Source organism: Pristiophorus japonicus, chromosome 4, assembly GCF_044704955.1.
Source record: "Pristiophorus japonicus isolate sPriJap1 chromosome 4, sPriJap1.hap1, whole genome shotgun sequence".
Taxonomy (NCBI): Eukaryota; Metazoa; Chordata; class Chondrichthyes; family Pristiophoridae; genus Pristiophorus; species Pristiophorus japonicus.
The window spans coordinates 40250542-40278342 of NC_091980.1; the positions used below are offsets into that span (position 1 = coordinate 40250542).

The 27801-nt window shown below is 47.4% G+C and overlaps 1 protein-coding gene and 1 long non-coding RNA gene across 2 annotated transcripts in view; one reads left to right on the top strand and one right to left on the bottom strand.

The window, feature by feature from the left end:
* sgcd (sarcoglycan, delta (dystrophin-associated glycoprotein)) overlaps nucleotides 1-12703 on the bottom strand; it is a 275576-nt gene extending 262873 nt beyond the window's left edge. Inside the window, exon 1 of the mRNA XM_070878108.1 lies at nucleotides 12502-12703. The gene's annotated coding sequence lies outside the window, so the exon portion shown is untranslated. The remainder of the gene's footprint in view (nucleotides 1-12501) is intronic.
* LOC139262878 (uncharacterized) overlaps nucleotides 1-24948 on the top strand; it is a 151655-nt gene extending 126707 nt beyond the window's left edge. The window contains exons 2-4 of the long non-coding RNA XR_011592987.1: nucleotides 12509-12790; nucleotides 24296-24473; nucleotides 24763-24948. This is a non-coding gene — a long non-coding RNA (uncharacterized lncRNA). The remainder of the gene's footprint in view (nucleotides 1-12508; nucleotides 12791-24295; nucleotides 24474-24762) is intronic.
* Nucleotides 24949-27801: the final 2853 nt, after the last annotated feature.

Below are 27801 nucleotides of genomic sequence, written 5' to 3' on the forward strand. Positions count from 1 at the left end.
GTTGAGCTACCTTCCCCTTTTTATTTTTACTCCAGACAGGGATGTACAATTGTTGAAGTTCATCCATGTGATCTTTAAATGTCTGCCATTGCCTATCTACTGTCAACCCTTTGAGTATCATTCGCCAGTCTATCCTCGCCAATTCACGTCTCATACCATCGAGGTTACCTGGCTTGCCCGCTAATGTCCTGCCTGGATCCCAGGCTTCAATTTTAACCTGCTCTTCTGAGCAAAAGAATGTGCCTGCTGCCAGTGAACCGGAGGTAGCTGCACATGCGCAGTTCCAGTGGGATTTTTTTGTTGTCGCCAGACTTCCCAAAATGAGGAATAAAGAAGCGGATTTGGAAAATTCTGTTCGAACCATTAATTTTAAATAAATTTCGAATTGTGAGTTTATTTTTTAAAGTTGTTTGTCCTTCGAGACAGCGGTTCTTAAACTGGAAAAATTACCCGTAACATTAACGCAACCTAGTAACATTAACCCAACCTAGTAAAATTAATGAAACTTTATTATTGATGTGCTTCAGCACTTCTCAGATCCTCTGTCTGTTGTGATGAACGTTATTTTTTAGATTTGGGAGCTGACAGTTATACACAGAATACTTCTATGCAGCTTCTGGTAGCTTTCTATATATGCAGTATATGAATATGCAGATCAGGGTCCAATAATGTAATCGGGGGTTCAATGATGTCATCGGGGCTCCGACTGCAATTTTAACTGTGGCCTGAGTGCAGAAGCTGTTGTGGCATTCCCATCGGATGGAGACAGTGTCATGTGGATCTCGGGCCACAAAAGGCTATTTTGGGTACGTTTTTTTTTCCTTGCCTTGTGGTGCCAGGAAGAGCAAGAATGCTCAACCATGGCTCACAGGAAAAACGTAGGTCTCCCATACCTGAGCTAACTGCATTCCTTCCCGCAAGGCACTTCAGAAAACCCCTTCTCATGATTTGAACGGATATGGCAGACAACTGGTTTAGCCATTCACTGCCAGCTCCCGCTGGGTTCAGGCGGGCAGCTGATAAAATCCCGCAGTTAAATTCATGCTACCATGGTTGGGTGGTTTGGTGCTTGCCCCACCCACCCAGCCCACCCAAATCCTGCTCTGAAACAGTTCAACTCTAAGCTTCAGGACAGAACCTGACAAAAGATTATACCTGAAATGTTATCTTTTTACCACAGACACTGATTGATATTCCATCACCTGTAGTGTTTTGTTTTCTCTCTTTGGCTTATTTATTAGCTTTCAGACTGTCCTTGCAGAATATGTACTACTTTCTAATGTTCCTAGCTGGAAAGGAAACCAAGGCCTTGGTCTCTGAGCCTGTGCTGCTCTATGTGTCCAGGGACTGACCAGCTGAGCTGCCAGTCAAAAACCCAACCCCACCTCCCCAGATGAGGGTTCCCTGGGAACTCATCATCACAGGCGGTCCCTAGAAACGAGGATGACTTGCTCCCATGCCAAAAAGGGATGAGTTCACAGGTGTTTCAATAAAGGTCCAAAACTACATCCTGAAGGGTGGAAGATGCCTGTGCGTGGATTTTTTAACATGTGGCACACCAACCACCACATGGGCTTGACAGAGCTAGGTCTTGGTCCAGTGGCAAGGATTAACCAAGACGACTGGAGACCAGCTCTGCTGCAAGGACCCAGTGCGCACACATATCGCATTGTGGGCTGGCCAGTGCTGCCCCTGGGCCCTTGCCTCTTCTGGGCGCTGAACTCACGTCTCTCCTGGATCCCAATCATGTCGTTCTACGAACTCTTGCTGCTCCTGCTGTACCTGCCTGCACTGCAATCAGCGACCTGGATTTAGGTGATGTCACATCCAATCGCCCTCTTCACAGCCATCGCCCTCCTGCAGCAGCATGCGCTGCATGTTGCTCCCTCTAATGGCCCCGGCCTGCTGATGGTCTCGCAGGCCGGGACCGCACCTGGGAACTACTCTTTAGTGGTACTCTTTTTAATAGGCTATCCTAATAATAGGTGTAAATATTTACTGGGAAGTCTAAACACATCACCATTGTTCTCTGCAGATGCTTTGTCTGAATCTAATCCACAATTCCCAGAAGCTATGTTTTATGAATTTAACCCCTTGCGAGCTGAATTTAACTTATTGCCATCACTTTAATATAAATTACACCAAAATCCTCCCATGGTCAAATAGTCAGAAATCCTGAACCGTGACAATTATTCATACCCTTAGCACAGCAGTGAATCAATATTCTATTATACAAGTGCCCAACAGTATATTCTGTTTCAGTCCTGCTCCTCCATATATTATTAAAGCTGGAGACTTGGAGAATTTTATTTTATGTTGATACAGGTAAGGGATGTCATTGCTGAGAAATGGAATACTTTTACACATATCTATCAAGTGTCCACATCAAGCACACTCAGGTCAGGTATAGAAGTAAAGCTACAAATATTATTTTCTGATAATGTAAGTAAGAAAGACTTACATTTATATAGCGCCCTTCACAACCTCAGAACATCCAAAGCGCTTTACAACCAATGAAGTACTTTTGAAGTGTAGTCCCTGTTGTATGTAGGAAACACGGCAGCCAATTTTCACAGAGCAAGCTCCCACAAACACAATGTGATAATGACCAGACAATCTATTTTTGATGATGTTGATTGAGGGATTCAAAATAGTGCCATTGGATCTTTTACATCCACTAATGTTCATCTGAAAGACAGCACCTCCGATAGTGCAGGACCCCCTCAGTACAGTCTCAAATCTGGCTGACCGACAATCGGAATTTGCCAAAAACCGGACATTTTTGAGAAAATCCCATTTGATATTCAATAAAATAACATTCGGAATTATTGTCCAAAAACTGGCAGGCCAGACTAGTTATTGGCTTCACCGCTTTGTTTTAAATGGCGTGCGATTGGTCTGAGCCTTGCTGAATGACCCACGACCCAGCTGCACCCAACCTGACCCATGTCACCATTAGTGCTTTGTCTGTTTCGGTGGGCAGGGGCAGCACGGGCCAGCCCACACTGCAATATGTGTGCGCACTAGGCCCGTGCAGCAGAGCAGGTCTCCAGTTGTCTTGGGTAATCCTTGCCACTGGACCAAGACCTAGCTCTGTCAAGCCCATGTGGTGGCTGGTGTGCAATGGCCACCACACGTTAAAAAGATCCACGCACAGGCATCTTCCACCCTTCAAGATGTAGTTCGGGATCTGGAATATTACGTCCTTCATTGAAACACCTGTGAACTCATCTCTTTTTGGTGTGGAAGCAAGTCAGCCTCGTGTTGAGGGATTGCCTATGATGATGATGATGATGTCTGTCTCGGTAGCATATGTACGCTCTTGATTTTCTTGTCCGAAACCAGAAAAAATCCGAAAATCAGCAGTGTCGGTCGTGAGATTGCCGGATGAGACGTTGTACCTGTACTGCACTGGAGTGTCAGCCTAGATTTTTGTGCTCAAGTCTCTGGAGTGAGACTTGAACCCACAACCTACTTACTCAGACGCGAGAGTGTTACTCACTGAGCCACAGGTGACACCACAAACCCGGTTAGAAGAATGGAGACTTTAATCCAATCCATTTTAGCAAGGTTCAAGCTCAAAACACTGAATCGTGTTCTAGTCTGGTGTGAATTTAGGACATCCAGATTAAAGGACTCTATAGAACTAGGCTTTAGCTTACATTTGGTGTACATTTATGGGGACACCAGTGTAAATATATGAGCATGAGGCACTAAGCAAAAGGCAATCATTGTCGCTTGTACGCTCGTGTGCATGAATAGAGAGATTTGCTTGGAAGTCCGCCTCAATCAAGAAAGCATTTATTTTCCATTTGGTTCAAATTGAAAAGGAAAATAGAGTTTTGCAGACCAAATCAGGATCTATAAAATAAATCTGTGCCAATTCCAGCATCCCAATGCCAGAGTTACAGTGGTAGTAATGGCACATAAATTAGACCAGGACATGGTTATACCAGGTCCCAGCATCATGGCGACGATTCTGTATGGCCTTGTAATGATGGAGACTCCACCTGCCCAAAACAAGGCTACCAGCGTTTAAGAGGGCAGGGCAAGGGGTCAAGATGTACACTGCCAGAAGTTCCAATATTCCTGGCCTTAAGATACCAGTGGGTCAGGTGTACCAGGCTGCAGAATGGTGGTTGTGCCTCTACCTGGGAGTCCCGGCCAAAATCATGGCCTAGATCCCTGAATATTTTAAGATTGGTAAAAAATATTAAAGCAGCCTCCCCTAGATACTTTCTCCTCCCACTTTTTCCAGGACAATATATTCCAGCTTATTTTTTGTCAATTTTTAAAAATCTCATAATACTCCTGTGAAGCGCCTTGGGACATTTCACTAAGTTAGAGGTGCTATATAAATACAAGTTGTTGTTGTTGTTGTTTACAGCCTTCACAGGTGGGTAGGCATCTGAGATGTGCATCAAATGACTGCCATTGGCATGCAAATAGGGCACCTCACCCACCTTCAAAAAATGAGCCAGGGTCAGCAGCAACGGTTCCCAGCAGGCTCATTTGTATTTACACTGGGATGCAACCCACAGATTTTTCAGCCGCAATCTCTAAATTGTGGAATAGCTGGGATCCCTATGCAAAGATTGTGTTTTGTATACTGATAGACAGACAGGAATCCATTGCAGATGCATTTGATGGGAAGCTAGATAAGTACATGAAGGAGAAAGGAAGAGAAGGATATGTTGATCATCATAGGCAGTCCCTCGAAAGAAGGATGACTTGCTTCCACGCCAAAGAGGGATGAGTTATGTCATGTATTCAACCAGCATTGTAACCCATGTATAAACTGACCTAAGTTGTACACCGTGACAACACTGACCACTAGGTGGGAGACACTCCTAACCTGGACCTTCAGGTATAAAAGGGGAAGCTCCACCCACCTTCATCACTCGAGTGCTAAGGAATAAAGGACAGGTCACAGACTGACCTCTCAAGCATGGGCCTCGTGTGCATTTATACTGTGTAGTAAGGACGTATCAAGTTCATAGGTGTTTCAATGAAGGACCTAATATTTCATGTCCCGAACTACATCTTGAAGGGTGGAAGGTGCCTGTGCGTGGATTTTTTTAAACGTGTGGTGGCCATTGCACTCCAGCCACCACACGGACTTGACAGAGCTAGGTCTTGGTCCAGTGGCAAGGGTTATTCAAGACGACTGGAGACCAGCTCTGCTGCATGGACCAAGTGCACACACATATTGCAGTGTGGGCTGGCTCGTGCTGCCCCTGGGCCCTTGCCTCTTCTGGGCCCTGAACTCACGCCTCTCCTGGGCCCCGATCACGTCCCTCTACGAACTCTTGCCACTCCTCCGCCCCGACCTCGCCGCTCCTGCTGTACCTGCCCGCACTGCAATCAACGGCCTGGATTTGGGTGACGTCAAATCCAGTCGCCCTCTTCACAGTCATAGAAACATAGAAACATAGAAAATAGGTGCAGGAGTAGGCCATTCGGCCCTTCGAGCCTGCACCGCCGTTCAATGTGTTCATGGCTGAACATGCAACTTCAGTACCCCATCGCCCTCCCACAGCAGCACGCGCTGCTCCCTGCAGTGGCACGCTGCCGCACGTTGTTCCCTCTAATGGCCCCGGCCTACTGATGGTCTTGCAGGCTGGGACCACGACAATTTCCAGGCTGGGCCGCTGCACATTGCTCCCTATGTTGATAGGGTTAGATAAATTAAGGTGGAGGAGATTCATGTGGAGCATAAACACCAGCATAGGCTGTTGGGCTAAATGGCCAGTTTCTGTGCTGTAAGCTCCATGTAAATGTCTATGTTACCTGGGTTTGGGGAGAGGGGTGTGCTCCAGGTACTGTTGTCAATCAATCACCCAACAATAAAATTTGGTTGGACTTTCATACAAGACCGCTAACGAACTAAATGCTGATATTCTTTTGATCCCATTTTGCAAACATAAAACTCCTCAGCAGTGCAGATTGAACATCTTGAAGCACTTTCTTTCTATAAACGACTTCCATGATGCCATGCATCACACTAACGCAGAACACATGTGTGTGTGTGTGTGTGTGTGTGTGTTTGCTTTAATTATGCGCTGATATGTGCAAATTAGCAGGTCGGCAGTGAACTATGTGAGTAGGGGAGTAATATGACAAATTAAATAGCTGACAGATCAACTGAGACAGATTTTTGGGGGTAATGCAGATATATTGCTACATTGTTAAGTGCCTAACTTTTCATATTGTTTTAAACTTAATATGCATAGACTTAGAGGACACTTCATAAGATGTACTCTGTAATGCCAAAATGAATATCGGAAATTTTGGGGGTGAATTTCCTCAGGACTTCCTCTGGTGCACCACTGTAACTTTGGGAGCAGTTCACCAGAAACCCATTTACATGCATTCCGCTTCGACAGAGCGGGAGAAAGACCGTAGGAATTCCTGGAGCATGTTCTATATTTCTTAACATAGGGCTACTAAAAAGACGCCAGAATGTAATGTGTACATTAGTAGACTCCTACAGGCACCAGGAAATGAGGAAACAAAAACAAGAAAGTGATGGAACCACTCGTTTAGAAAGAAACAGAAACAAAGGAAAGTGAGAGTAACACACACATACACACACACACACACACACGCACGCACACACACACACACACATACACGAGTTCCCTTTGTTCTGTTCTTTTTAAAAATCCTGTTGATCTAGAATTTCTTCCAGTTCTGTTGAAGGCGCAAAACCTGGACCTGTCTGCTCTCTCCACGCATGCTGACTGTCCTGCTGAATGTTTCCAGCATCCGCAGTTTTTGGATTTTAGTTTATAATGAAAAAATAAGGATTGGGATTATCCCATCAACGGGAGTCACGACTAGCAACTGGCTTAAATTTTCCAGATATGAAGGGTTCACATTTCAATTACGTCTTATAAAATTAATTCATATTTACACAAGCTACCCTTTAAAGAGGATCGGGCCTAATATTCCTGGAGCCAATTCTCTCACTACAATTACAGTGGAGCAGGATTTTTGTCTGCCATTCTGCCATAGCCCCAAATCCATTCATTTGTATTTAGGAGATGGATGCCATCTCCAATGCTCCCTTGTGGTCATACAGGGGCCAAGAATTTCGAAGCAACGAGTTGTGGAGAAAGGAAGAGCTGACTGTTCTGTCGGAAACGTGAAGATTTGTTTTAAGCAAAGCATTATGTTACTGCTACTATTGGGAAATCAGCGCTTTGGGCCCTGCTTCTGCATTGAGGGCAGAGGAGGCAGAACTGGCGGGATTTCTGGCAGATGATGTTATTCCACTCATGCTGTCTCCTTTTCTAGCATCAGCACGGCAGGGAGGGGAACAAAGGAAGCATCTGCTTCCATAGCAATCAGAATTTTCTTCATTCAATAAAATAAGGACAGAGATGTAGCTAAACCAGGCCCCACCCCCAAATCAAACTCCCCCCTCCCCCATGCTCCTCGTGTATGCTATTCCAATATCTTCCAAGGCCCGGGAACTTTAGGCACAATATGTATTTCAACAGGATATCCCCTCACACTGGTAGCACAGTTACAGTCCTTTAAGAGAACACACACTAATGCAGTTCAGCCCATTAAAAAAGACATACCAGTTTCAGGCCTTGCTTTACAAAGATCGGAAACTCATGGCCGTAAAGCCAGATCTTGTTGGAAAAATAACGGTGTTTTAACAACGCACGCTGTTATTAATGTGCAAATAGGCCAGCAAGTTCAGGGGATTAAGAGATATGTAATGAGTTGCAAATCTCCAGAACTTGCTGGTCAATTTACGCCACTCCGCTATAACACAAACGTAATCTCACTCTTAACCTCCCCATTAATTTTAAGTACTTGCTGAATTTGCACATGCATTTCCCATTAAATGTTACGTCTGGTAATTAAGAGTGTAAGTACCTTTTTAACAATGTGACAATTGCTAATGTAATGTCAATCAACCTCTCTGGCCCCCAAATGGGAACAATTTAAAGTGCTCAATCTCATTTCTGCATGTTGTCGATTATTGTTAGAGATTTTTAAAATGTCAAATTTTTATTTCTTTCTTATTTTTCCTTTCTGACATTTTTCTCTCTCTCTCTCTCTCTCTCTCTCTTAATCCAATCTTTCCTTCCTTCTCTTTGCGGTGGGGGTGGAATTTTTCAGGGGGTCACCGGGCACGTTCGGTGGTGGGTCGGGTGAGAAATATTTTTTTGACAGCGGGTCGGGACCCCGCTCTCAACCCACCGCCACGGAACAGACCTGGAGGGAGGCAATTCAGGCCATTTTGTTAACAATCTATTAAGCAGTATTTTTAGCTCATCTTTACATTTTACAAGGTTGCCCACAGGGTCTATACTGCTTGGGGATCACGTCAGATAGGCAGGTCGGGAGTTGTATGACCATGGAATCATCTCATTACGTGACAGCAGCAAATATGCTATAAAAGCTTCCATCTCACAACTGTTCACTTTCCAAAGCTATTGCATACTGCATTTGGAAGACAGATTGAGCTGCATTCTGGTTGCCAGTGTTTTGGAACAACCTCTCTCACCATTGACAGATTGCTTCTGTCATCTCAAGTTCACCTGCCATCCATTCCATGAGCATGGGTACGGTTTATATTCTCTCACCTTGGTCCTCCGAATGCCACTATGATCAGCACCAAAACCAGCAGCACTAGGCACACCATCAGCACCAACAACAACACCAACCTTTGCCGCAATCAGCACCCAACCACATTTCTGCCTGGGATGCCAGGGATGGCCTCACAATGGCCAGATTTACTTCACTTGACGTTGTACACCCTGACTGCCACATGATGCGCCAGGTTGGCACCACCACACATCAACACCATAAAGCATCCCTACAATGTCCACAGCATTCCTTTCATATTCATCACCATTACAAGGAGTACCGTTATGTCTCACCATTCACTGCAACTCCCTAAGCCACTTCCAAAGATGCACACAGATCTGCCCAAAAATGCAAAAGTGTTCAAAATAAAGGTTTAAATGCTTGACACCACATTAACAGAAACTTTAATGGACATTGCATAAAACATCCAAGTGCCTACCCTTGTTTTTTTGTTAGTTGGTATGATTGGATGAGTGTGAAGGTGTGTGACAGGGGTGGCTAGTGAGATGGGGAAGTGATAATGTAGAGAGAAAGGGATGGGTGGAGGTGCAAGATAAGTTGGTGTGAATAAGGATGTGCAGGAGTAGAGTAGGGAAGGCAGTGTGATGGGGATGTGATGAGTGGCACAGCAGGATGAGGTTGAGTGTGGCTTTGCAGTAACGTTTTGTGATCTACTGATATCATTGAAAGGTTTGTGCCACTGCAGCCTGGTCCTCCTGATGATATCCCTGCTTGTGCCCTCCTGTGTAATATGCAACCAGGCTACGTTGGTGTCCTGGGAAGGTCTCTTCTGCCAATGGAAAGGGAAGAGAACCTCCCTGTGGCTGTGACTCTCTCCATATGCATACAGAAGAATTCATGGGGAAGACTGGGTTCAACCTTGCATCTCTGTGCAGTGTTTGTCAGTGATTGCAGCACCTCAATGTTGTCGAACACTGACAACACAACAGTCAAAATTAATTTGCACATGGTCCCTTTAAGGAAATCGGCTGATGACAAGTCATCAAATGGCATCATCAGACCCACTTCCTTCGATTGGCTGGGAAACATGCTGGGTGGACTTAACAAGCTCAATCAAGGGAAAACCATTTTGGATGGCGGGCTGGAGCCAGCAGCGATGCTGGGACCCACCACCAACATCGCCCGCCATGGACCCAAGTCCTTTATTTCTCTTTCTGTACCTGATTTGACTTAAATTCACCCACTCACACTCCTTCTCAGTCATTCCCCTGTTTCGTTAGCAATCCTTAAATCTCGTTGGTAATGAGATACACTGTTGGCCCTGCCGTTCACTAAGGTTCGGTCATTGAGATCCCAAATGTCTTTATCAGCTCTCACTTCGAGCAAGTTATGGTGCAAAACAAAAAATTAGCTGAAGGGTGCCGAAAAGATCTAACCAATGGGATACGCTCCAGTCCATGGTGCCAGTTCCAATGGCTAACATGGACTGCAGTGTGATGTGGCCATTTCAACTCACTAACAACTAGTATTCAAACAAACAGGAAAAATACCACAAATAAAGAGAATGCATGTTAGAAGAAAGAGAAAAACAAATTCTGGAAAGAAAGTGTGTCTCCCCTACACTCAGTATTTGCTTTCACTGATATCAAGACATCATCAAGAGGACAAACTTAGGGAACAACAATTGTGCTGAATATCTAATGCATTAACGGGACGCACCGTCCTTTTAAAAAAAAATTCTGCCCCAACACATGGGGCGGAGATACCGGAGAAATTAAGATGACAGAAGGTTTTGGGGCTCGGGGCGGAAGTTGTGATGGCTGTGGGGTGGAAGTGCCCTTTCAGCGGGTCAGCCGCCCCGATCAGTCATCAGTGCCGCGGACATTCCACATCGTGCTGACACATCACAATGTCCCTCCCCTTCAGTTAAAGGGGAGGGATGCTACGAGTTCCGCAACAAGTTCAGTTAGGCCCACTGGGCCACCAGGGAGGGTTTCCGCTGGGCCAGCGGCCTGGTGCCAGGCTGCCTGTTGATGGCCCGGCCGAACCCGCGGGCATAATTGTTAGCCTGACCTGGCCATCGGCCGACAATAAAAAATACAATGGAGTCGCCGACAGCGCAACCTCCCTTTAATGGCGGATGCACCGCCCAGCCACAGCCCGCTTCCCGCCAAGGAAAGCTGTTAGTGGCACCAACCGCCGCTCCGGCGGGGCAGTACGGAATGAGAGGCGGAATGGGGGTTGCCACCAGTCGGTAAGGGGTCAGCATATGCCCGACGCAGCGGGAAAACGGGCGGAGTGGAAACCCATTTCTGTCTGCTCCCAGTCAGTAAGGCTTCTCGGCTCCATTCCCACTATTAGAGGCGGTAACGGAGAGGGACAATTTCAGCCCCTATCTCTCAAAGCCATTCCTGAGTGAAAATTCCAGTGAAGCTTTTTAATTAGGTTAGATACAAAATCAGCATTCTTCAATACCATAAAAACATTAGTCCCACCTTTACAAACCTTCAAGGATATAATTCTTATGCTAACATGAACACAGATATATATGGACTAATTAGAATTAATATAGAAAAGCAAATTAGTTTACTTTCCTCAATAATTTGAATATCAAAAAAATAGCAAAAGTACATTAGTATTATGTTTAATCCCTGTAATCTCCTCCAGCCCCACAACCCCCCGAGATATGTGTGCTCCTCTAATTCTGCCCTCCTGAGCATTCCTGATTATACCCGCAGCACCATTGGCGGCCGAGCCTTCTATTGCCTAGGCACTAAGTTCTGGAATTCCCAGCCTAAACCTCTACACCTCTCTACCTCTCTTTCCTCCTTTAAGATGTTCTTTGACCAAGCTTTTGGTCACCTGCCATAATTTGTCCTTATCTGGCTTGGTGTCAAATTTTCTGTCTTATAATACTCCTGTGAAGCGACTTGGGACGTTTTACTATGTTAAAGGTGCTATATAAATACAAGTTGTTGTTGTTAGGATAGTGTCCAAAGAGAATATAACATAATTGTCCTCTGTGAGTTGGGGGTGGAAGAGATTGTCCGTAGGAGAAATATAAATACATCAGAGGTTATGCATCAAATTAGCCTCATTTTAACTTCATAAAACAATGTCAAAGAATGGCACAGAGGATCAAACACTGGTCGCACTGAGCTGGACAGTGACAAATGGCAGGGCCAAATGTCCTGTCAGCAGTATGAGGATGATAGGACAAGTTCGCAAGTACAACTTGTGTTGTACTGCATCACAACAAGTATTGAGTTAAGGTATTCAGATGAAAAATACCATAAAAGCTATGCGACTCAGAATGGTGGCTCAACAAGCATGTGAGTACTCAGGGAGAGGGTTTCCGATGTTCATCATAGCTTTGCATATTTATGCATATATTTTTACATTAAATATTGATAGGATGGGTGGGGGGTGGGGGAAGGGGGAGGTTAATTCTCACAGCAAAAACATCTTGCGCAACGTAATGTGAAGCAGAACATTGCCTTCCTTTTTGTTTCACCCCAGACTCTCAGAAAAAATTAAAACCAGGCGCTGCTACAAGCCGCCCCAGAGACTCTTGAATTTTCTCCCCTTCCAAACAAATTAGAACTTCCTGAAGGGCCTCCTTAAAAGCTGAGCGTTGTTAAGCAGCAGCTTAAATTTAGAGCGACTCGATGGCAGCAAGAAGTTCTGAAGTTATCTTTTGTATCTCCACTTTAACGCTTTGATTCCCACAGACAGCTATTGCTTCTCAGCCATATACTGTCCACTATTTTAATTTGATTATAAAAAACTCACTAATTGGGAACAGAGAACAAATCCTTAAGCCTTTGTTCTGGCAACAAAAAGGCACACAAACTGAAAAGAAGGCAGACCGACAAAAGTGATTCACAAGGAGCAGGATATATAAAGTAACAGAATTTGTCTGTCCCTTACCTTTCAGTCTTTTAAGCTGACAAGAGGCAGCCTGGGTGTGTCAAGAATATCTAACAGTGAAGTGTGTTACCAACAGCATGTGGGCTGGACTGGGCTGGCAGGCAGACTCAGGATTTTCCAACAGTACATCCCCAGCCAAGTGCAACCGCAGGCCTGAAGAATTTCCTGAATCCTGTGTATAGCACAGGCAACTGCTGACTGAGAAATCATTCCATGACTAAATTCTGCTCAAGCCTGGCAGTTTGATTTACATCGTTGGTCGAGTTCCAAGAGGGCAGCACCAGTGAAGGTATTCAGGGTTGATTAGAACCCTCTTTTACTCCGTGCAGAATTATTAATTTTTTTAAATGAACTAGAAAATAAAATCCTTCATATCATTCCAACTTGTCGAGGTCAGCTTTCTCACGACTTTGTTTTAAATAATTCAAGTCTCCTTGCTCTCATCGGGGGCGGGGTTAGTAGATCACTTTAAACATGAGTAAACTATTAACAATATTTCACAGGAAATTATTTGTCTATGGTTCATATTCTTAAATGGTTTGGATTATATTTTCAGTTAATGTTGGCATTTCTGTGTGTCTCCTTGTTGTGCATCGCTCTTTCATCAATCCTCTTCTCTTACTGTGAAGTGCTGACAACATTTGCATTATTTTATTGTGATCAATGCTGCTGAAAAGGAACAGACTGTGAAAAATATTTTCCAATTGGAATTCAGAATGATCTCAGCTGAAGTTCTCCGGGATAAAAGGCCCTGAGAGGAATTTTGTGTAATTTAAAAAATGGTGAATCTCAGAAAATACCAGGAATATCTGGGACTATCCAAGGTTAAAGGGGCTGCATGGGCTCATCAATAATTCCTGAAAAGTACCAATTTCTGGCTGCAATTAAGGAGTCAAATTGTAGCCATCCAGAAACTCAGAGGGCAATTCAAACCTAACCCACCCATCAGGAACCGGATGTCAATGAATAGTAATATTGGGCGGGGTGTAAAACTGGCATTCCAGCTGATCCCCATGGGTTTCCCACCCAGCGAGTTAGGTTCAAATTAACACTTCAAAGTCACAGCCATTTTCACAGCATTGTTGCTTTTCAGACAAACAAAGTAAACATGTTGGAAATACCATGATTTTGGACTGTATTTTCAATTGGAGGGTGAACAAGACTGTTCTAAACCTAGGTGTCATATTTGACCCTGAAATGAGTTTCCGGCCACATATCCGCAGCATAACTAAAACCACCTTTTTCTACCACTGTAACATTGCTCGCCTCCGCCCCTGCCTCAGCTCTTCTGCTGCTGAAACCCTCATCCATGCCTTTGTTACTTCTAGACTTGACCACTCCAACTCACTCCTGGCTGGCCTCCCACATTCTATAATACGTAAACTTGAGGTTATCCAAAACTCAGCAGCCCGTGTCCTAACTCGCACCAAGTCACGATCACCCATCACCCCTGTGCTTTCTGACCTAGATTGGCTCCTGGTTAAACAATGCCTCGATTTCAAAATTCTCATCCTTGTTTACAAATCACTCCGTGGCCTTGCCCCTCCCTATCTGTAATCTTTTTCAGCCTCACAACTCCACAAGATGTCTGTGCTCCTCAAATTCAAGCCTCTTGAACACCTCTCATTATAACTGCTCAACCATCGGTGGCTTTGCCTTCAGCTGTCTGGGCCCTAAGCTCTGGAACTCCCTCCCTAAATCTCTCCACCTCTCTATCTCTCTATCCTCCTTTAAGATGCTCCTTAAAACCTACCTCTTTAAACAAGCTTTTGGTCATCTGCCTTAATTCCTTCTTTTGTAGCTCGGTGTCAAATTTATCTGTTTTGTCTTGTAATTGTGTTACTACATTAAAGGTGCTATATAAATAAAAGTTATTATTTATTATTATTATTATTGTTATTATTATTGTATCACTACACACTCCCATTTGGTGTCATCTGCAAATTTTGAAATTGTACTTCTGATTCCCTAATCTAAATCACTAATGCAAATTGTAACCAACAGTGATACCAGCACCGATCCCTGTGGAACACCACTTCCCACCTTTTGCCAGTCTGAGTAGCTACCCTTAACCCCTACTCTCTGGGGGAGAAATTTAGGAGTGCCCTGTTTGAGGCGGTAACTTTTGAAAGCTGGAAAATTTTGCGGCAGGCACAATGATTCTCAGCTTTCTCTAAATTGGGTGTTAGCGCTCCAGGAAGGAATGGAACACTAAAGCGCGCAGGTGGGGGGGGGAGTGGTGCAGCGCTGCACAATGTTCCGTGCAGCACCGCCGGGATCTGAGGCTCCTTCGTTGCAAGCTCTATATTGGGATGAGTTAGCTCGTCGCTGACGGCAGTCATGATCCGGCCCAATCAGCCCCGAACACTGCAGCAGAGTGCCGGGCTGATCCATCGCGGCCTAAGAAAAATTGAAAAAATCGAAATTATGCATTTGAACAATTTTTCTACTTACTGCACCAACATTCCCTTTAACTTGTGCTCCCGAAGTACCCGGCCTCCTGAACAACGCCTCCTACAGCTGTCGGTGTTGTCACCCGGCGATGCTGCAGGGGGCCTAACCGAAGGTCGGGTCTGGGCTGCTACCACAGCGATACGCAGGACAATGATGTCACGACCTCCGGGTGCAGGATATTGTGGCGCAAGCTGTTCCCGGCGCCACAAACCTCACGGCCAATTTAGTCATTTCTTTCGCCGCGCCCGGTCGGTAAGTCGTTAGTGCCCCGTTATCACCCCCAGGAGGTGATAACGGAAGGCACTAAGGATACCAATTTCTAGGCCGCTGTTTTCTGTTTTGTAGCCAGTATACTATCCATTCTCCTACCTATCTCCTCACTCGACATGCTCTGAGTTTGGTCATGAGTCTACTATGTGATGACTTATCGAAGGCCTTTTGAAAATCCAAATGTATTACATCTCATCCAAATATATTACACCCTGGAGTTTCCGTAAGGTTGCCTTGTTTTTTCAGCGCAATTCACCCGAAAGCAGCCAAGCCAGCGCAAAGGATCGAGGAAGTTCAAGTGCAAATTTCGCCCAGCGCAAACCCAGTTTCTATAATCTTTTGCGCAAGTTGAAAAAACATTGTGCTGGAAGTCATCCCCACCCACCAAACTGGCCACGCCCCCAGATCGAATGAATCACCTTGACGACTCTCCGCTAATGGCGCTCGTTGGCAGGCCTACGAGAAGGCTCTTAAAATTAAGCCTTTTTTTTAGGTACAAGGTCACGAATAGGCACATTTTAAACGCTTTAAAATATTATTTTGTTAATTTACTAAGAAACTGACTACTGTACACCAATATAACTAGTGAATGGTTCTGTATAGTTTGTTAAACCCATTTTTAGTTATTTAAAATCAAGTTACTCACAGGTGGTGGACTAGACACTCTGATTAAAAAGGCTTATTTTTTGCGATAAACCCATTTTTAGCTGTTTTAATAAAACTGCACCAGGTTACCACTCTTAAATATGTCAAGGAATGTTTTTTAATGCTCATTTTTTGCCCGATTATGCTGGTTGATGGGAGATTTTATGCTCACTGATATGCGAATAGTTTGGCCGGCAACATGGGCAAAAAAATCCTTTGAAAACTAGCTACGATTTTACAAAAAGAAGCTTTTAGTCATTAACAGAAAATAAGTTTCTTAACTGTCGAGTAACACTGCGTTGAAAGAGCGGAAAACAATTAACTTTGAAAAGTCCAAACTCCTCAATTATCTGGACTTCCAGCCAGCAGTGAGCTGACATCATGATCCAGTGAGAAAAGACGTGACAATCTCTGTGCGGTGTCAATTTGCCCTCAAGAAGTGAAAAAAAAACATCCCTTGAAGCTTGTTTCAGCTGTGGATATGAAATGATAAGACTGACATGTTAGAAAGCAGAATCTGCCAGCTTTCCATGTATTAAAGAGAAGGTGCTTGAAGCCAGACATTTCCCTTGATATTTGTTGCAGCCCATTACTAGGGCACTGATATGTTGCATTGTATCAAGAAAAAAGATAAAAGGACAAAGGAAACCTCACCTCCTCACCTAATGCCCAGAATTGTGAACCTTCCAGCAGGGAACGCTGGTAACAATTAGGAGCGGGACTTATTTTTCTCCTCCCTAACCTAGGACACTAAGGATAAAACCCCTGCTGTCTCCTTGGAGATTGAATGGCAGCTCTTTCGGATCTGCACGGCTTGGTTCTGTTCTGAATCATCAGGACAGCTGCTTTGCTTTTTAAATAAATCTTGCACAGGAAAAGCAACTCATAAAGCCCTATGATATTTCTCCCTAATAATACACTGGAACATTTTCGTAATTCGCTGCCAGGCAACAGCCACAGTCAACAGTGGTTTCGGAAAGCCATTAGGTTTGTTCCGAAAAAAAAATGACTGGTTGAAATTGGACCTTCAAGGTTCAGTAGCCCACAATGAAGGAAGCTCTTCCAACTGGGGGTGGGGGAAGCTACCATGCGGGAGTGTAGCGTCTGACCCACTGCTTCCCTGAAGTGCACACAGTCAAAACAGAAATAAACCACAGTGCACTAGTTGACCGCCAGATCATTTTAAAGCACTATTACATTTCCTGGTAGTGTTCTCCACTTGTCACAGGCTGTCGGGCAATTGGAACCTTTCTGGGCTGGCCTTGCAACACAGAAAAAAAGAGAAGCACAAATAGCAGCAGGAGACAGGGTGGCTCCACTGCACTTGCCGTAAATGGCAAAAAGCAGTTTATCAGAAACTGCGATAAAAACTTGATAAAAGTTCAACACTTAAAGGTTTGGCTCTCCACCTATCCTCCTTCAATCCATTCCAGTTTTTTTTAAACTTTGGCTTCATTGCCATACAGTATGGTTGCTATGCAGTCAGAACTATTTCAAGTAGCCAGTACAGTGAATAAAGTAACACCAGGAATACGTTGAGCAACAACAGGCAACTTAAAATCAGGAGGGACAGAAGGGCTGTGTGTTCCCCACTCTGGGGTCTACAAGGAGGGTGTGCACCTGGAATTTTTTAACATACTAGTAGACAACAAAATACACATCTAGGTACCTCTGATGGGTATATTCACTTAGAAACCATTTTTTGAATGTACCCCTGCTTATTATAGTCTACTCTTCATTTTACTCTATCTCAGAACAGAAGCCAAAAACGTATCATTCAGATGGAGTACACCAGGGGAAGGCCAGGATTTGCCCCTCCTTCCTCCTCTACCACTACTCTCAGCTTCACGTAAACTACCCGTGTGCCATTGATCATTTGCAAAGAATGATACCCGGACTTCAAGGGTTAAGTTACAAGGAGAGATTACACAAATTAGGATTGTATTCCCTAGAATTTAAAAGATTAAGGAGGTGATCTGATCAAAGATTTCAGGATATTAGGGGGAACAGATAGAGTAGATAGAGAGAAACTATTTCCGCTGGTTGGGGATTCTCGGACTACGGGGCATAGTCTAAAAATTAGAGCCAGACCTTTCAGGAGTGAAATTAGGAAACACTTCTTCACACAAAGGGTTGTAGAAGTTTGGAACTCTCTTCCGTAAATGGTAATTGATGCTAGATCAATTGTTAATTTTAAACCGGAGATTGATAGCTTTTTGTTAACCAAAAGTATGAAGGGATATGGCCCAAAAGCGGGGATATAGAGTTAGATCGCAGGTCAGCCATGATCTCATTGAATGGCAGAATAGGTTCGAGCGGCTGAATGGCTAATCCTGTTCCTATATTCCTATAAGTCCATTTTTTTGCACTTCCTTCTCTTCGCATGCAGGAAGGTTTCAATCTCAATCGATCAATGATGGATGATGTTGCATCATGGTGATGTAATCATTGAGACTTGTGTGTAAGTGTGTGGCTGGCATGTGTGTTTGTGTGTGGGTAGTGTGTGTGTGGGTAGTGTGTGTGTGGGGGGGGTATGTGTATGTGGGTAGTGTGTGTGTGTGTGGATAGTGTGTGTGTGTGTGTGTGCGTGTGTGTGTGTGTGTGTAGGGGGGGTATGTGTATGTGGGTAGTGGGTGTGTGGATGTGTGTGTGTATAGTGTGTGTGTGACTGTGTGGGTGTGTGCATGTGTGTGTGGGTGTGCGTGTGTGTATGGATAGTGGGTGTGTGGATGTGTGTGTGTGGGTAGTGGGTGTGTGAGTGTGGATAGTGGGTGAGTGGGTGTGTGTGTATGGATGTGCATGGGTGGATGTGTGTGTGTGGGTGGATGTGTGGGTGTGCGTGCGTGGGTGTGTGTGTGTGGGTGTGTGTGTCTGTGTGTGTGTGTATGGGTAGTGGGTGTGTGTGTGGATAGTGGGTGTGTGTGTGTGGGTAGTGTGTGTGTGTGTGGGGGGTATGTGTATGTGGGTAGTGGGTGTGTGGATGTGTGTGTGTGGGTAGTGTGTGTGTGTGTGACTGTGTGTATGTGGTGTGTGTGTGGGTGTGGGTGTGCATGTGTGTGTGGGTAGTGGGTGTGTGGGTGTGTGGATGTGGCTGTGTGTATGTGGATAGTGGGTGTGTGGATGTGTGTGTGTGGGTAGTGTGTGTGTGACTGTGTGTGTTTGAGGGTGTGTGTGTGGGTGTGTGTGTGTGCGGGTAGTGGGTGTATGGATGTGTGTGTGTGGATGTGCGTGGGTGGATGTGTGTGTGTGGGTGGATGTGTGTGTGGCAGTTATTTTTCTATGTTTATGCATGGTTGTATGTGTGTAAATGTATCGGATGAGTGCATGTTTAGTGGGGAAATATGTGATAGCATAGAAATAGAATAATCTGCAGCACAGAAGGCGGTCATTTTGACCCATTGTGTCCGTGCCGGCTGACAAAGAGTTATCCAGCCTAATCCCACTTTCCAGCTCTTGGTCCATAGCCTTGTGGGTTACATAAGGACATAACTAGGAGCAGGAGTAGGCCATTTAGCCCCTAGAGCCTGCTCCGCCATTTAATAAGATCATGGCTGATCTGATCATGGATTCAGCTCCACTTCCCGTAACCTTTTACTTCCTGATTGCTCAATAATCTGTCTATCTCCATCTTAAATATATTCAATGACCCAGTCTCCACTGCTCTCTGGGGCAGAGAATTCCACAGATTTACAACAGAGAAGAAATTTCTCCTCATCTCAGTTTTAAATGGGCAGCCCCTTATTCTGAGACTATGTCCCCTAGTTTTAGTTTCCCCTAAGAATGGAAATATCCTCTCTGCATCCACCTTGCGAGCCCAATCATTAGGCCCAAGTTTCGAGCCGCGCCTAGAACAGCGCAGTCCCGACCTGGACGCCCGTTTTTCGCGCCACAAAGTGCGCCTAAAAAAAACTTCCGTATTCTCCACCTCCCTGCAGGTCCTCTGGCCCTCGGCGCAGCGCAGCAGGAGCTGTAGGGGGCGGAGCCAGGTCCCTGCGCTGAAAACAGTGCCGGGACCTCTGCACATGCGCACTACAGTGGGCACGCAAGTGCAGTAACTCCAGGCGCCCGAAACTGTGTGGGAGTGGCCCGAAGCACGCAGCCCCTAGCCCTGGCCGAATGGCCTCACTGGGGCTGCGTGAATAAGGCTCCTCCCACGGCCAGCTCCTGCTTCCTCCCGAACCGACTGGACTCCGGCTTCCCGCCCCCCCCCCCGCCTCCGGACTGGACCCGACACCGACCCGACTCCCGCTTCCCCCCCCGCCCCCCCGCCTCTGGACCGGACCCGACCCCGACCCCGACACCGACCTGACTCCCGCTTCCCCCCCCGCCACCCCCCCCGCCCCTGGACCGGACCCGACCCCGACACCGACCCGACTCCCGCTTCCCCCCCCGCTCCCCCGCCCCCCCGCCTCTGGACCGGACCCGACCCCGACCCCGACACCGACCTGACTCCCGCTTCCCCCCCCGCCCCCCCCCCGCCCCTGGACCGGACCCGGCACCGACACCGACCCGACTCCCGCTTCCCCCACCTCCCCCCTCCCCCGCCCCCGGACCGGACCCGACCCCGACACCGACCTGACTCCCGCTTCCCCCCCCGCCCCCCGCCACCGCCCCCGGGCCGGACCCGACCCCGACACCGACCCGACTCCTGCTTCCCCCCCCTCCCCCCTCCCCCGCCCCCGGACCGGACCCGACCCCGACACCGACCTGACTCCCGCTTCCCCCCCCGCCCCCCGCCACCGCCCCCGGGCCGGACCCGACACCGACACCGACCCGACTCCCGCTTCCCCCCCCTCCCCCCGCCACCGCCCCTGGACCGGACCCGACACCGACACCGACCTGACTCCCGCTTCCCCCCCCGCCCCCCACCTCCGCCCCTGGACCCGACACCGACACCGACCCGACTCCTGCTTCCCCCCCCGCCCCCCACCTCCGGACCGGACCCGACACCGACACCGACCCGACTCCCGCTTCCCCCCCCGCCCCCGGACCGGACCCGACACCGACACCGACCCGACTCCCGCTTCCCCCCCCGCCCCCGGACCGGACCCGACACCGACACCGACCTGACTCCCGCTTCCCCCCCCGCCCCCCGCCACCGCCCCCGGACCGGACCCGACCCCGACACCGACCCGACTCCCGCTTCCCCCCCCGCCCCCCGCCACCGCCCCCGGACCGGACCCGACCCCGACCCCGACACTGACCCAACTCCCGCTTCCCCCGCCCCCCACCTCCGGACCGGACCCGACACCGACCCGACTCCCGCTTCCCCCCCCCTCCCCCCCCGGACTGGACCGACCTGACCTCCCTCCCCCCGACCTGACCTCCCTCTCCCTCCCTCCCACCGACCCGAACCGAACCGACCTCCCTCCCACCACCCCCCCCCGACCCCGACCCGCGATCCCAACCCAACCCAACGCCACCTACCTGTAAATCTGGTACTGGGGACTGGCCCTGCCCGAAGTCTCGGGCCCGGCCCGTTCAGCCTCCCTCCCCCTTTTCCTTTCCCCCCCCTCTCCTTTCCCCCCCCCTCTCCTTTCCCCCCCTTTTTCTTTCCCCCCCTTTTCCTCCTCCTCCCTTCCCCCTTCTCCTCCTCCCCCCTCCCCCTCCCCCATCCCTCCCCCCTCCCTCCCTCTGTTCCCCGCCCTCTCTCCCTCTAACTCCCTCCTCCCCCTCCCCTCGCTGTCAGAAACACAGACACTGACAGACAGAGAATGAGAGAGACACACAGACAGACAGACAGAGAGATAGAGACACTGACAGAGACACACTGGGGGGGGGCATCCCAGCACGCTGTTGGAGGGCTCCCGGTGCTGCAGTCGGTAAGTAGAAAATGTTTTATTTATTGATTTAAAAAAAAATATATTTCTTATTAATTTTTTGGGATTGATTTATTGGTTGATTTATTGATGTATTTATCATTTATTATTGATGATGGCTCTTTATTTGTAAAACTGAAGTGTTTAATGTTTGTAAACTTCCCTTTAAACACCCCCCCCCCCATTCCCTACGCCTGATTTGTAACCTACGCCTGATTTTCTAAAGTGTAGACACGGTTTTTTCGAGCGTACAAAAATCTTCACTTACTCCATTCTAAGTTAGTTTGGAGTAAGTTTTCACTGACGAAACTTTGAAAACAGGCGTAAGTGGCCGGACACGCCCCCTTTTGAAAAAAAAAATCTGTTCCAAAGTGAAACTGTTCTAACTGACCAGAACTGGAGCAAACTAAATGGCGAGAATTCCGATTTCTAAGATACTCCGTTCTACACCAGTTGCTCCTAAAAATCAGGAGCAAATCATGTGGAAACTTGGGGCCAAAATCTTTATTAAATCGACATAAATCTCGAGTAAAATTACATTAATCAGCCCAAGGGCCACCGCTATTTTAGGCTGTCTTTTAGTAATGGGCCTCATTGGTTCAGAGCAGTTTCGACCAGCACTGAGTGCAGCCGAATCTCGCATTGATGGCCAGCCAGTACCGGGGCTGGAAATACTGACCATTAGTATTGATGGTATACTGACTTGCAGCAACTGCAATTCCTGATTGACACCATTCCTGCAGCGACAGCCAAGTCGCGTGAACAACAAGTGGGGAATGTCAGGTTTGTTGGCCTGAGCTGTGAGCGGAGCCTCCCCTGCCCACCCCCCACTACACCCAGTGCTGAGGACTGCGGCCCAGCCCAGGCCCCACTCCAACCGATAAATCTCACAAATCACCGCCGGGGCTCACAATACACGGCAGGCCGGGACCCCGAGCCCGCACCCCGGCCATCCCGCCCCGCCGCTCCCACCCACTGGGGCATCAGAGAGCCGATGGCGGAGGATTCCGTGCCGCTCGACCGGCACCACACTCACCGCCATCGCCCCGGAGTCCCTGCCCTTACGGCACTTCAAGTGCATATCCAAGTACTTTTTAAATGTAGTGAGGATTTTTGCCTCTACCACCCTTTCAGGCAGAGAGTTCCAGACCCCCACCACCCTCTGGGTGAAAAGATTTCCCCCCAAATCCCCTCGAAACCTCCGACCAATTACTTTAAATCTATGATCTCCTGGATGTTGATTCCCCCTGCTAAGAGAAATAGGACCTTCCGATCCACTCTATCTAGGCCTCTCATAATTTTATACACCTCAAAAAAGGTCTCCCCTCAGCCTCCTCTGTGTGTTCCAAAGAAAACAAACCCAGCCTACAATCTTTCCTCATAGCTAAAATTCTCCAGTCAAGGCAACATCCTCATAAATCTCCTCTGTACCCTCTCTAGTGTAATCACATCTTTCCTGTAATGTGGTGACCAGAACTCCACGCAGTAATCTAGCTGTGGCCTAACTTGTGTTTCATACAGTTCAAGCATAACCTCCCTGCTCTTATATTCTATGCCTCGACTAATAAAGGCACGTATTCCGTCTGCCTTCTGAACCACCTTATCTACCTGGCCAGCTACCTTCAGGGATCTGTGGACATGCACTCCAAGGTCCCTTTGTTCCTCTATACTTCTGAGTGTCCTACCATTTAGTGGGCCTGAAATTCATCAGGACGTAAGGTCTGCCCATTTCTCGGCAGTATTCCGACGGTGCGTGGTTTAAAACCACCGGAAGAGCGCTAGTTTCGTCAAAACTTTTGAGGTGGTTTGCGAGCGGAATGCAGCATTATAGTCGATCAAGATCGACTTTCTTCTCGACGGACGGTGCGGCACTGCACTGTACAAATTTCTTTTTGGGGCCGTTTTTTTACAGATGCTTTTCCCCGGGATTTCGGGGGTCAGGGGTCACCTGCGCATGCACAAAGTTGGAGTCGAGGGAGAGAGAATGAGAAGGAGCAGCAAAGTATTCGAGGGTCAGTTGTTGTCATCAGAGAGTCCAGAGTCAAATAATATTAATAACAAATAATAATAATACATCATTTAGAAATAAAAAATATAATAAATATAAATATAAAGGAAATGCTGAAAAAGAAATTGAAACGCAGGAACATCGAGAATGACGGGAGGGCGCCCGCCTCCGATGAAACGGAGCTACCTGCCCAGCTGGAGATACTTCGACTTAATGAAGGGTGGTCATGCAAAGTTCCCCCCCCAAAGCACGACAACAAAAACAAGATTGGGGAGGCTGTCTTCTCCACAAGTACAATGGTACGCTCCGGAGAAAGGGATCGTAAGAGGCGGAACGACCTGGTGAGGGTAGCAAGAGCAAGTAATGATTTTATTTATGCACCCCCCCATGTGCCATGTGCCAGGTTCAGTGTCACATGGATGATGTTATTTATCCCAAGGTTATGGCGATGTATTTGTGCTTTCAAGGAAAGACAAGAGGATCAACCCAGTGTTTTGATGTGTGTGTGTGTGTGTGTGAACCTGTGTGTGTGAACCTGTGTGTGTGCGATGTTAAATGGATTGAAGATTTTTACTTTCATTTACTTTACTTTCTGCAGCAGAAGACATCTGCAATAGCAGTGGATCAGCGATGTATGGAGGGAGGACCTCCAACGCAGGAACCATTGACAGAGCTACAGATCCATGCCCTGTCGTTGGTTGGGGATAGCAACTGTGCCACCATCGATGTTGGAGCTGACCCACTCACACAGGATGATCAGTTCAATACAATCCCCGGTCTGTGTTGCGGTCATGTAATGTCATGTAATGTAACTGTAACTGCAATGTTGGCCTCATGTAATGTAATGTAAGTTTATTGCACTGTAATGTTGGCCTCATGTGATGTACTGCAATGTTGGGGGCATGTAACACAATGCATATATGTATTGTCTGTCTGCGATATGTAATGCAGTAATGCAGCAGTGGTGGACATTTAAGTAAGACACTGTCACTGTACTATGTACTCATGTAACCCTGACCCCTCCCCTGGTGCCAAGCACTTTTAAATGTTGTTTTTTACTTCCAGACTGGGAGGATTCAGACCAGACCTCTGCAGAGAGACCAGACAACAGACCTCTGGCATCACCCAGCCCCCTTCTGACTTCACCCCTGCCAGAGATGATGAAGAGGTTGAGCAATAGAGTTGGAGGTGGGGTGGAGACGGAGGAGGAGCTAACTGTGGTGTATGAAGACACCTTTAGTAGTGGCTCCACGAGGCAGGGTATGGTCTTAAACTGTACAGACCTGCAGTCCTTTATTAGCAGCTCCTGAGTGCTGACAACAAGCTATGTGTTCCTTTTTATACTGGGTTACCTGCCGTGTGCAGGCAACTCCTGGGTCTCCAGCAACAGCACCCTCTGGTGTACCGGTAAGGTGTGTACAGTACAAGGGTACATTCAATGTTGCACTCAGTGTTACAGACATCACACAGTAAACAGGCATGCATATACAACAATAACAGTTACATCTGGGCCAGCTGGAACATCCTCCACCACCGACTCTATATTCAGGGGATTCCCCCAAGCCTTCTCTGATTCTGCGGGACCAAGCGGTGCGCAGCAACGCACCCCCAGAGTTGCAGCGCCTTTACCGCAGCGACAGAGGTTGGTGCAGAAAAGGTCGGTTGCTGCATGACAGATAGGCGTGCACCAGCACCTGGTGCGTCTGTCACAGGCCAGCTCGACATAGGTCGAGAGCTGCTCGAGGCCATGGCTACGATAGCCGCAAATATCGTGGCTCTATCAGAATGACAGTCGGAGGATATGTCACGCCTGATCACCATGATGGGGCGAACTGCCGACTCCGTCGATGCTATGTGGCAATTGACGGGATCGGGACATGGCACGAAATCCCCCCCATGCCATAGTAGTCGGGTCGACAGAACCTGAGGGTGGGGAACTGACAGCATCCTCCAGCCCTGAACCCGTGTCTTCCGGATCACGAACTTCGCCTGAGGCCCCAACGACAGCAACAGCACTCAGGGTGCACTGCTGCACGGCGACTTGGTACCACCATGGGGAGGTCCGGGCTCAGGGGCAGTGGGAAAGGGAAGGTCGGGAATAAGAAAGCGGGGGTGAGTCCGAAGGGTGGTGGAGTACGCAGTCAAGGTCAAGGTCGTTGACAGTAAATTGTTCAATTGTTCATTGTTAATTTAAAATAGTTGAAGTTTGATCTTTAAAAGTTTATTTCAAGTTGTTAAAGTTATTAAAGTTGTTACAGTTTTTTAAAATTATAGTTATAAGTTTTACAAACTTTTACAATTGTTCTATATTTTTTACATTTTTACATAAGCATTTCAATTGAATTTAAGCACTCTTGTACAGTGTCAAACTTTTGGCATAACAGTCATCAGGGTCCCACACACTGTGTGTAGGAAAAGATGAAACGCAGCTCTCCACATTCAAGCAAAACGTTCATTTATGAGCTGCTGACGTAACAATTTTGCAGTGGCATAGGCTCTGCGTGCCTTCCGCTGTGGTGTTGAGGGAGGAGGGGGTGGTATCATGGGTTCATCTGGAAGCTCCTCCTCATCCTCCTCCCCCTCATTTTCCTCTTCTTCCTCCTCTGTCTCCTGCACTCTCTCTTCAGGTGGTCCCACAGTCCCCTGTGGCAATTTCTGTCCCCGCATGATTGCTAAACCATTGCAACATGCAGCACACCACTGTGAACTGAGCAACCTGCTCAGGGTAGTATTGCAGCCTGCCTCCCGAGTGGTCCAAGCATTAAAAGCCCTGCTTCAGCACTTCAATTGTCTTTTCGATAATATTATGTGTGTCTATATGGCCCTTATTATATCGTTGCTCAGCTTCTGTCTGAGGGTTCCGTGGGGGGGGGGGGGGTCAAGAACCAGATGGCGAGGCCGTACCCTTTGTTACCGAGCATCCAGCATTTACCTTGTGGCTCAGACTTCAACAGGTCAGACACAGTGCTGTCACGCAAGATGTGCACATCCTGGATGCTCCTTAGAAAGTAGGCATTCACTGCCATTATGCGCTGTGTATGGTCACAGACAAGCTGCATGTTGAGGGAGTGGAATCCCTTACGGTTTCGGTACACCTCCGCCCCCTGCAATGAGCAATATGGGTACAGTCAATAGCACCCTGCACCTTGGGGAAGCTGGCAATGCGTGCAAAATCCAAAGCCTTCTCTCTCTGTGCCTCCCTGGTCATTGGGAAGTTTATAAATTCCATCCGGCCTGCACATAGTGCTTCGGTTACCTGTCGAATGCGGTGATGAGTAGCTTACTGAGAAATGCAGCTATGTCCCCAGCTGATGCCTGAAAAGAGCTGCATGCATAAAAGAAAAGTGCCGCAGTCACCTTCATCGCAACAAAGTGTGCAGTAATGTTGGTGGTACTGGGCTGCAGGTCTGCCTTAATGAGCTGGCAAATCTCATTGATCACCTTTTTTCAGAAGCGCATCCGTCAAACACACTGTTGATCGGTCAGGTCCAAGTATGAGCGCTTCTCCCTGAAAATCCTTTGAGAGTAAGGTCTCCTCCTCATCATCAGTCTGCAGCCTCCTCCATTACCCTGATAACTCTGCTCAATAAACCTACTCCCATCTGGATCCTGCATTAGACAAATAGTCAGCAATTCAGGCTGAGAGAGTACAGCCCCATTCTTTTTAAATCTCCAGAATCTCATCAAATATCCTGAGCTAAACTCAAATGATTTCTCAATGAAAATTTTTAACTCAAATGCCTTCTATCTTAGTAATGTGCTCAGTACCAAATAAATACACTTCCCACTGTAAATCCCACTGTAAAGTCACTGTTCACCTCTGAAATACCGAGGTACTGCTTTTGCTGACTATTCACAATTTCAAAATGGCGGCACCGAACACTACCGTCCATTCCCGCCCACTTCAGATCGAGTAAAACCACCTTCTCCGGGACGGTATGTGTAGCGTTCCTAACACAGATGAGACTGCACACAGGGAGGTTAAAGTAACAGTGACCTCAGTCTTTATTAAGACACTCCAGAGTGAGGAACAGGCCTTAGGGGCCGGCTTATATACAGTGTTCCCAAGGGATGCTGGGATCCCTTGGGACTTCAGGAGATGCG